The following is a 10,562-nucleotide window of genomic DNA, read 5'->3' as shown; positions in this document are numbered from 1 at the left end:
AAACGTGTTCGAACTAGAAGACGCTGTTTACCTCACACGAGGGAGAGTAAGAGAGGAAGAAAGAAAGGAAAGATAAAGGACAGAGTAGGGCACATAACGTTTCAAACACACATCAAAATTATATCACACGACACAAGAGAGAGAACATAGCGCGTTTATTTATTAATATAAAAAAAAAAAAAAAAGGAAAAATAAATATATAAAAAATATATATAAAATAATAAATAATAAAAATAAAATTTAAAGAAATTAAAAAAAAAAAATTTTTTAAATAAAACAAAAATCAAGGAAAAAACAACGCCCTTGCAACGCACTATGCAAGAAAGAAAAAGAGAAAGAGGGGGGTGAAGCTGCCTCTCCTCTTCTTGTCGTCTTGGGTCGTGGTGATGGAGGGAGAGAGACGCAAGTGTGCTTTTCTTCTCCGCTCTGAAGGTAGTATAGGATGTGTTGAAGAGCGAGAGAGAGGGAGAAAGATAGTCGCATAGCATGGTTGCGATGTTGCCACTTCCTCTCCGAGCAACACATGGTATATTCAGTTATACAGAGAATAGCATAGCATGGTTGCGCTGTTGCTACTTCCTCTCCGAGTAAAATATGGTATATTCAGTTATGCAAAGACTAGCATAGCATCGTTGCGATGTTGCCGCTTCCTCTCCGAGCAACATATAGTATACTTAGGTATACACAGAGTAGCATAGCATCGTTGCGATGTTGCCGCTTCTTCTCCGAGCAACATATGGTATACTCAGGTATACAAAGACTAGCAGAGCGGGAGAATTTAAAAAGGCCGCGCAAGGCTATTCCCATTGGCCCAAACATTAAAAAAAAAAAAATTTAATAAAAAAAAAAATAAAAAAAAAAAAGGAGAATAGTAAAAGCAGGCAAATTTTAGACGTGCAGCTAAATAGACACATAGTAGATGTGTGTCACTATAGTTGAAAGAGTGGAAGCAGGCACATTTTAGACATGTAGCTATATTGTTGTATAGCTGTTTAAATACAGAATAATGATAATAATAAAAGGTGGAATCGATTCATAAACATGCTTGACACTTGGTTTGAACAAAATTAAAGGGTGCACCAAATTAATTGAATACGTCTTTTTTAGCGAAATTTGAACAATTAGTTGATTTGTCGAGAGCCTTGCTCCAGAAAGTTGGTAGTCAAAGCCAAGTTGCACGGCTCACTGCAGAAGAACATGGTTTCTTGCTTGAAGATGATAGCGAAAACTGCTGGGCAGTAGGTATGGACCAGACAAACATTGAGGATCAAAGTTTGATTCTGTCAGTACTATCAGACGCACAAGGTAATACGGTCAGAGGTGATGTTGGTCGAAACCAGCATGACTCAAGTAGGTCGTTACAAAATGATTCGTCATTAGAGGTGTCTGACAAAGAATTAAGAGGCCCGCGAGCAACAAATGTAATAATTGAGGTCTTAAAGACAAATAGTCCAGTTGCATCAAGTAAGTCCTTAGTTTTAAATGTGTTGTACTAAAAAAAAAAAAAAAAAAAAAAAAAAAATCTTGTCCTTTTTGGAATGGGATTTTACTAATGGGTGAGAAAAGTAACTATGTGTACCGCTTCCTCATGCGCTTTAAGGCATGATGTATACTTAGTCTCACGGATCATGTAAAATCGTTATTTAAAAGCCATGGTATAATGTAATAGAGTGTAAATTAAACAGAATGTTTGATTGAGATATCTAATTTTGAGCAATATTAAGTTTCTCAACAGAAGGACAGAGGAGATAGTATTACGAAGGCATTGGTAAACGCGGCTGCTCCTGCACAGAACCCCAAAAGTACTTCAAATGTTGTTGACAATATAGAGGTCAATGTTATGAAGAACCTAATTAATACCCAAAGAGAGACCATTGCAACCCTTCGAAAGAGAATCGAGAGGCAAGACAAGGTTTCCAAAGAGCTCACTGACAAACACAAGCAAGAATACGATGCTCTTAATAGACAAGCTGAAGGCTTAAAAAACTCAGTGGCCGAAAGTCAGAAAAGAGCTGAAGAGTTTAAACAAAAGTATCAATGGTTACAGAAGCAAGTAGCTGAAATAAAGCAAACTCAAAACTAAACGCACTGTCGTTACAATTGAAGAGCCTGCTTCGGAGTTATACGATGCAGTCTCGACAGCTCAACAGCTTTCAGTTGGAAGTAGCAGAACAGCTACTCGAGATAATGGTCGTGATAGGGTTTCTGGTGTTCCGGTGAGTATTGTTCGTACTCAAGGAAAACCAGCAAAAATAAACGAAGTTAACCTTGGTACAGCGATTAGAAATGAGATTTTGAAAGTACTTAATAGTGAAGTAATAGATAGTTTAACTGTGCAAAGGTCCGGTCCGAACTCAGGTTCAGAATCGAGTAATTTTTTTGAGTAATGAATCACACTCTGGTGAAACAGTGAATTCTAGTAGTCAAAACACTGCTCAGACTGGATGTCATGACAATAATGGTCGGAATTCAGCCCCGGTGATTAGTCTTCAAATGTACAATCCTGATCATAATGTGTCCTATGCATACAAACTCTGCCAGAATACCAAATTTGATGACTTTCTTGATGATCTTAGATCGGAATTAAGAGCAAATGATACATTATACGTTATCGACAGCAGCATTAAGCCTATCATGGATAAAAATGATAATATTAAAAAGTTAGACGTTTTTAGAGTAAAAGATATAATAAGAAACAGAGTCGATAAATTTTATTTTGATCAAGTGAGAAACATTGAAAGTCCGCTGGAGATCCTTGCTAAATTAAATAACTTAAAGGCACTTGAAAGCACCGTATCGACGTTTTCTGTTCGTAAAAGGCTGTACACCATACAATATAATCCAAGCAAAGAAAGAGTTAAAGATTTTTGTAATAGATTTGAAGAGATTATACAAACATTTGAAGACCTTCCTAGATCTGAAAAAATATCAGAACTAGAGAAAAGAGATACATTTTACAACGCGGTTTATAAGTCGATACCAAGTGTGCAATGTGCAGACTTCCTCAAAAAGAGCCAACAGGGAAGTGGTTTAACATATGCTCAATTGAAGGACTTTCTCACTAAAGAGGAGACAGAAATACTGTCAGCCAAAGAACATCTAACAACCACTGCGTTGTGGACTGAGCCACAACAAAGGGAATTTAAGAGCTACTGCAAGAACTGCAAGGGAACAGGACACGTGGCATCGAAATGTAGGGAAATAAAGGGAACCAACTGCTTTGTATGTGATAAACCTGGCCACATGGCTAAATATTTTTCGTTGGCTAGATTACCAGCTCATCGACAGCAAGGTGGTTCGTCACTGAACCGTAAGGGCCGCGGGTATACTAGCACCGATTACCGAGGCAGATCAGGCAGATTTAGAGGTCAATTTAGTCAAAAGCGTGAGCACGAGGGTAGGTCTAAATCTGAAGGTGAACGCAAGCTTGATCTAGGTCGTCGTGGAGCAAAGAGAGGCAGGTTTAGTATTCGTGGTGGTCGAAGAGATGGCCAAGGAGGTAGTCAAGGTGCCAGCACCTCTTCAGGTGAGAGTATCGAGTGTGAGTCAAATGAAAAAGATAATGTTCTATTTGTAGAAAAATGTCAGCAATATCCGGGTAACTTCAATTTTAATTACAGAAATAATACACTAGAACGGTTTATCGCGGACTCGGGTGCTACAGAGCATCTGTCGAATTCCAAGTTGATTTTCAAAAGATTAAATGAATCAGACGTTAAATCGATTAAATGTGCTAATAGAAATTCTCAGGCGGACTTGCAAGCTAATGGTGTAGGTACAGTGAAATTGAACTTGCAGAATAGAGAAACGCGCGAATTACATAATGTCATATATGCTAAAGATCTATCGGTAAATTTGCTCTCGTTAAGAAAACTAGTAAAAAAGGGTTTAGAAGTTTATTTAAATGATAAAATGATTGATATTTACGACCCAAAAACTTGTGAGTCGTTTATAACAGGGATATATAACAAACCTTTCTGGGAAATTGAATTCAAGTCTGATAATCGTAGTAATGACGGGATAAGCTGTAATGAGAATAGATACTGTCAAAAGGCTTTTTTAACAGATGGTGAAAATGGAAACTCTCATGAACATAAGTATTTTACGAGAAGTTCTACTCGACTTCAGAATACTGAACAGATTGAAAAAGAATCAGAATTAATAGGGGGAATTTGATAGGCGAAATCTCCTGAAACTAGTGAGGCTTTTTTTTAATTACGGATGAAAATACAGAAAGATTCGGAATGGAAAATCTCGGATGTTGCAAGCTCTTCTGCATAAAAAGTACAATGAAGCTTAGCAGCTGAAAATATAGCGTCGGGGTTGCGTCAGGGTTGCGTCAGGGTCCTCCCCGAAGGTCTACCACCTTGTCGTGGTGGGGAGGCTTAGGTGCTTCCATGGCCTCTGTGTGGGATTATTCCTTCACACTGGTCGGGAGCACTGACCAAGAGTAGACCAAGGTAGCGGTCATCATTGTCCTGTGGTCCTGACAGGGCATTGCTCTGACTCAAGGTTCCGCCCTTGCCTTCGCTAGGCATGCTTAACACTTACTCCTTTTGCCGAGTGTAGCATGAACCTAATACCCCTTTTTCCACTCCCCGTAATAGCTCAACCCCTCCTCTCCTACTCTCAACTTTGGAGTTTGACTCCATCCTATATCTAGAATCATGAATATGGAAGTGAAAAATATGATTAAAAAACGGAGCGGGAGGGATACCCGATCCACGGCGGCTTTAGGGGGTGGTCTGACAGGCCCCCGGTCGTCGACAGCCAGCGACTGTCATGAGCCTGAGGCAGGCAACCCGGCCTTGGCTCTAGCAACGGCGACGGGAAGGTCTCTGCAGGTAGGTAACCTGGCCAGCAGTGACAGCAATACGACAGGAAAACTGAAGAACGACGATGGCGTGCAACTAGAAGAGTGGCAGAAGGCTGCCCGCGCCATCAAGAAGCTTGGCCTGAGTGAACCATTCAAAGTTAAAGGCTCCACTCAGGGCAAGAAAAGAAGACGTCCGGTTATATCATCGGACGAAGATGAGGACCCAGTACCGGGATCTTCAGGAGAAGGGAAAATGTGCACAGTGAAGCCAGTTTCAGTGACTCTGACACCAGTGTCAGTGGATGTGTCGAAAGTGAAAGTGGCACCTGTGAATAGTGAAGTGTGCTCGGCAACGTCGGTACGGCTACTAGAGCCGGGACGACTTGCCGAGAAGGCGAGAAGCTTGATCTCTGCGGCGGAGGAAGAACGAAGGAGGTCAAGAAATATTAAAGGAGATATATCTGGGCGGATGAAGGGCAATCTTAAAGGTGCCCTGAGCCTGGTGAACGAAATGGAGCGGCGTCTCCTTCAAGGGGACCAGAACCATTCTGAGAGTGAGGCGATCCAGGCCTTAAGGAGGGAGCTGAAGGATCTGGAGGCCCGTCATGAGGCCGCTCTGGAAAAAATAAAAACCCTGGAGCGAGGCCAAAAACCCAAGAAGTGCGCTCTGCCCGCTCCCTCTGGGGCTCAGAGTGAAGACAACATAAACGAGAAGGTGCTTGCAGAGGTAAGAGCTCTTGCAAAAACGGTCGCTGAATTGCAGCGATCAAGGAGGGAGGTACCGGCCCCGGCTCCGGCTGCGACCATACCTGCGGCTCCAGCTGCAGTAGGGTTCAGCTTTGGGCTGGGGACGGGTAGCTCGACCAAGTCGGGAATAGGGGCTGCCACACGGCCGGTGTCCGCACCGGGCGTAAGCAAGGCTCCGTGCCCGACCCCGCGGAATACACCTGGGAATGCTCAGGATCCAGCGTCAAAGGAGGACGCAAGTTTTACGTTGGTGCTTGGTAGGAAGAAGCGCAGGGCCGTGGCAAGGCTTTCCAAACCGGAGTCCTACCACGGCGCTGTACCCAACACCAAAGGGGCTCCTTCAAAGGGGACCGGTGCGAAGAAAGGAGCAAAAAATGCTCCTCCGGACAAAACAAGTCCAAAGAAGAAGTGGAACAAGGGAAGGGAGCGGTCGGCGGCCATCTCCCTTACGTGTTCAAACCAGGTCTCCTACAGAGATGCTGTCCTCCGAGCGACGGAGAAGATAAATTTGAAGGAGCTCGGAGTGACAGACATGAGGTATAGGAGAGGTTTGTCGGGTTCCCTGATCTGGCAGATACGGGGAGCTGGTGCTGCTAAAAAGGCAGACGGTGTTGCGGAGGCCCTTAAGAGGGCCCTCCCTGAGGTCAAAGTTGCGAGACCTCAACGAATGGTTGACGTGCGGCTCGTCGGGTTAGACGTGGCGGCAACAAGCACGTCAATCAGATGTGCTCTGTTGGAGGTAAAGTCGGGCATAGACCCGAACTCCATCAAAGTTGGAGAGATCCGCGTGGGTCGTGGAAGGGCGGGGGAAGTAACAGTCTCCGTTCCCGTTGCCATGGCCCATGCGGCACTCAAGAAGGGAAAATTGGTGGTCGGGTTGTCGACAGTTCGCGTAAGGGAACTGAAGCAAAGACCACTTAAATGTTTTAAGTGTTGGGCCAGAGGTCATGTAGTGGCCTCCTGCCCATCGACAATTAGTAGAGAGGGCCTGTGCTTTGCATGTGGCAAGTCGGGGCACAAGGCCAGGGAATGTAGGGAGAGAAAGCCATGTTGCCCGGTATGCTCGTCCGCAGGACGCGCTCGGACAAACCATCAGGCTGGCTCGCTGGACTGTCCGATTGTCCCTCCTAGGAGGGAGGAAAGGGCAGTGTCCTCCCCGAAGGCCGATGCGCCTAAGGGCAGTAGTGGGCCCGGTGGTCCAGCGGAAATATTGGAAGAAGTGGAAATAGAGGCTCTCGCTCCCGACACCGCTGCACTCAAGGAGGGCGGCGGGGGGAAGGAGGGCCCCGAAAAGCCAATGGTTGTAGAAACCAACCTTGGTAATGATGGAAAGGGTCCTACAAATTAACCTTAATCATGCGCGTCGGGCTCAGGATCTCCTTGCGCAACGCATGGCGGAGCTTGAGGCCGGCATCGCAATTATATCGGAGCCGTGGTGGGTCCCCGAGGGAGATGGAAATTGGTTTCCATCCCAGGGTGGAGACCCGCTCTCTGCAATTTTCGTGGGCCGAAGTAGAAGGACATGTAGCCTGGTGCGACAGGGTTCTTTCTATGTCGGTGTCAGGTGGGGGGACACACTGGTAATATCAGTGTACTTCCCACCCAGCGGGGATGTTGCCTCATTCGAGGGGCTCCTTGACGAGCTCCAGGCACTTATTGCGGATTACCCTGCTCTCCCAGTACTGCTGGCCGGGGGATTTTAACGCCAGGGCTCCTTACTGGGATCCGGATGGAAGGGGTAACCGTAGGGGTGCCCTACTCTATGACTGGGCTAATGGGCAAAACCTTAGGCTCTTTAATAGAGTTGGCCACCCCACATGCGTTAGATTTTTCGGGTCGAGTGTAATCGACCTAACGCTGGGCTCAGCCACTGCTGGTGCCCGGATTTCGGACTGGAAGGTGGATGAAGCTGAGTCCTTATCGGACCACTCATATATCACCTTCCTCTATAGTCAGGGGCCCGTGGGGTCCGGGGTTCTGCACCTACGAGGGAGAAAGCTCCCTCGCTGGGCCGTCGGAACACTGGATCAGGACAGGCTGTCAGCGGCGCTCCTAACCGGGAATTTGGTCTGGCCGGACACCGGCGATGAGAGCGGTGCGGCTGGTCTGGTTGGATAAGCTCGGGACACCCTGAGACAGGCATGTGACATGGCCATGTCCAGGTCCGGGGCACGGTTCAACCGAAGGAGAAATGCTCCCTGGTGGTCAGGTGAGATTGCCGACCTCAGAGCGTCTGCGACTGCCGCGAGAAGGCGGCTTACCAGAGCTAGGAGGAGGCAGAATCTGCAGGAGATAGGCCAACTCTTAGAGGCTCGACGGGCCGCAAAAAAGGCCCTTGCCAGGGCCATTAAGAGAGCCAAAAGGAGTGCGTGGCAGGATTTCTTAAGCCTGCTGGAGGAGGACCCGTGGGGTAGACCATACAAAGTGGTCATGGGCAAATTGAGGCCCTTTACCCCGCCCGTCACAGAGATGTTGGAAGAAGAAGATCTGGAGCGGGTCTTGGCGGGGCTATTCCCAAACCATCCGGAATATGTCCCACCGCCGGTGGCCACTACTGGGGATGTTAACATCTCAGAGGAGGAGGTCGCGGCAGCCGCTTCAAGGATTGCGAGGAGGAAGGCCCCTGGCCCTGATGGGGTGCCAGGCTATGTTGTGCGACAGGCAGCGACACTTTGTTGCCGCGGCCTGGCGCGATGTTTCTCGGCCTGCGTGAACAGCGGCCTGTTTCCGACCGGCTGGAAGGAGACCAAACTGGTCCTCCTGAAGAAGGGAAGAGACAGACCACTGGATGAACCTGGGTCGTATAGACCGATTTGCCTCGTCAATGAGGTAGCCAAGCTGTTTGAACGGGTCTTGGTGAACCGGATAAACAGTTACTTGGAGCGAACTGAAGCTCTGTCCCCGGCACAGTTCGGGTTTCGTACGGGCCGTTCGACGATTGACGCAATCCTGTCCGTCAAAGACTTTGTCGGTGCAGGCTTGCAAAATGGGAATGTTGTGGTGATGGTCAGCCTGGACATCAAAAACGCTTTCAACTCGTTGCCATGGCCGGTGATCATAGAGGCTCTAGAACACAAGGGCCTTCCGCAACACATTCAAGGAGTTATGCGCAGCTACTTCCGGGACCGAAAGTTGGTGTTTCGCACCAGAGATGGCGGGCTTGCAAGTAGGACTGTACGATGCGGGGTGCCACAGGGATCCGTCCTTGGCCCTACACTTTGGAACGTGGCCTATGACAGCGTTCTTCGTGTCCCGCTGGCTAGAGGCTCCCGTGTGGTCTGCTATGCAGACGACACGGCCCTCTTGTCGGTTGGGCCGAACCTGTCATTGGCAATAGAAAATGCTGAACGGGACCTTCGGAGCATCGTAGATGCGATCGAAGGATTAGGTCTCGTGGTAGCTACACAGAAGACGGAGGCGATGGCCTTCCCTGCCTCCGCCCTCCGTGGACGCAGGGGGCTGTTGCTCCCGAGATCAAAATAAGGGGGTCCTCTATCCCTGTGGGATCTAGGGTGAAGTATTTGGGGGTTTTGCTGGACTCAGACATGACGTTCAGGCCCCACTTCGAGTCCTTGATCCCGAGGATAGACGGAGCCTTTAGGGCTATCCGGAAGATTCTCCCGAACCTCTATGGGCCGAGGGAGAAGAAACGGAGGCTCTATAGTAGTGTTGTACACTCAATGCTCCTATATGGGGCCCCCGTGTGGTGGCGCACGGTGGTAGAGGACCAAAGGGTGAAGAGAGCCGTTCGGGCTGTGCAGCGCAGAATCGCCATCCGTGTGTGCTGTGCGTACCGGACGGCCTCCTTCCATGCGGTCATGATGGTTGCAGGGATTATTCCCCTCGATCACTTGGCCCCTCGGCTGGCAGAAGCCTATGCCGCCCTTAGGAATCTGGAGGGACCCGTCCTTCCAGGCACTAGGGTCAGGCTGGGGGTTCTTGCCAGGCGCGGTGCTATTGCAGCATGAAGGGAAGAAGAAATTGAACTACTGGATTCCCCAGGCTCAACCGGGGTACGTGTGAGGGAGGCGCTGGCCGATAGGTTGGTTGAGTGGGTCGAGAGGCCACACTCTATTGAGTCAACCTTTCGCACTACCCAGCTGATGACCGGTCATGGGTGCTTCTCGGCATACGTGCACCGGATTGGGAAGAGAGAGTCCACGCAGTGCTTCCATTGCGAGGCGCCGTGCGACGATGTGGAGCACACGCTGCTCGACTGCCCGGCATGGAGTGACGCCAGAGACAATCTGGCTGCTGCCATAGGAGCGAGAAGGCCCACACACCCGGAAATAATCAGGGCCTCCCTGGATACTCCGGAGGGGTGGTCTGCCTTCCAATCCTTCGCAGAACGCGTCGTAAAGACGAAGGAGGAGGAAGAGAGAAGAAGAGAGAGACGCAGAGCGTCTGGGAGCCTGCGTGAGGTACCGCAAATGAGTATGACTCCAATGCGGCCGCCGCGGGCAAGGCTTCGGCCAACCCCAGCAGCGTCTGGTTTAACCTAGAGCGCTGCTGTAATTGTTTGGAGAATGAGCACAATATGTGCATGGCGTCAGAACTAGAGTTGAAACTGCGCTGCGAGGCCGGTAGCAACGCTAGTCATCCTGGCAGAAAAGTCACAACTCTGGGGTTAATCTCTTTGAGGGGTGAGATATACTGAAGAATATTGGCATACTAGCGCCTTATCCGCGTTAGTATCGACGGACGAGATCGGGGAAATACCGCCCCAGATCGCTCGGGATGGACACAGGGTGACGGGAATCCACCTGCGTGGAAATGCTGCCCGTCCACTCCCAACAGGTGAAAAGAAACAGGAGGTTTTTTAGTCGGTAGGCGATGTAATAGTACATCGAATCCGACACTCCTCTGGGTACCGGGCCCAGGGGGTCTTTGGAAGATTTTTCCTCCTGTCGAAAAAAAAAAAAAAAAAAAAAGGGTTGGAAAATACGAAACGACCTTCCGAACCACTTATTATTATTTCCTAAGTTTCAAATCGTTAAGC

The sequence above is a fragment of the Polistes dominula genome, unplaced genomic scaffold, assembly GCF_049000335.1.
Source record: "Polistes dominula isolate Pdom_NZ unplaced genomic scaffold, Pdom_raw_medaka contig_10, whole genome shotgun sequence".
Lineage (NCBI taxonomy): Eukaryota > Metazoa > Arthropoda > Insecta > Hymenoptera > Vespidae > Polistes > Polistes dominula.
Note: the sequence above shows the minus strand (reverse complement) of the source record.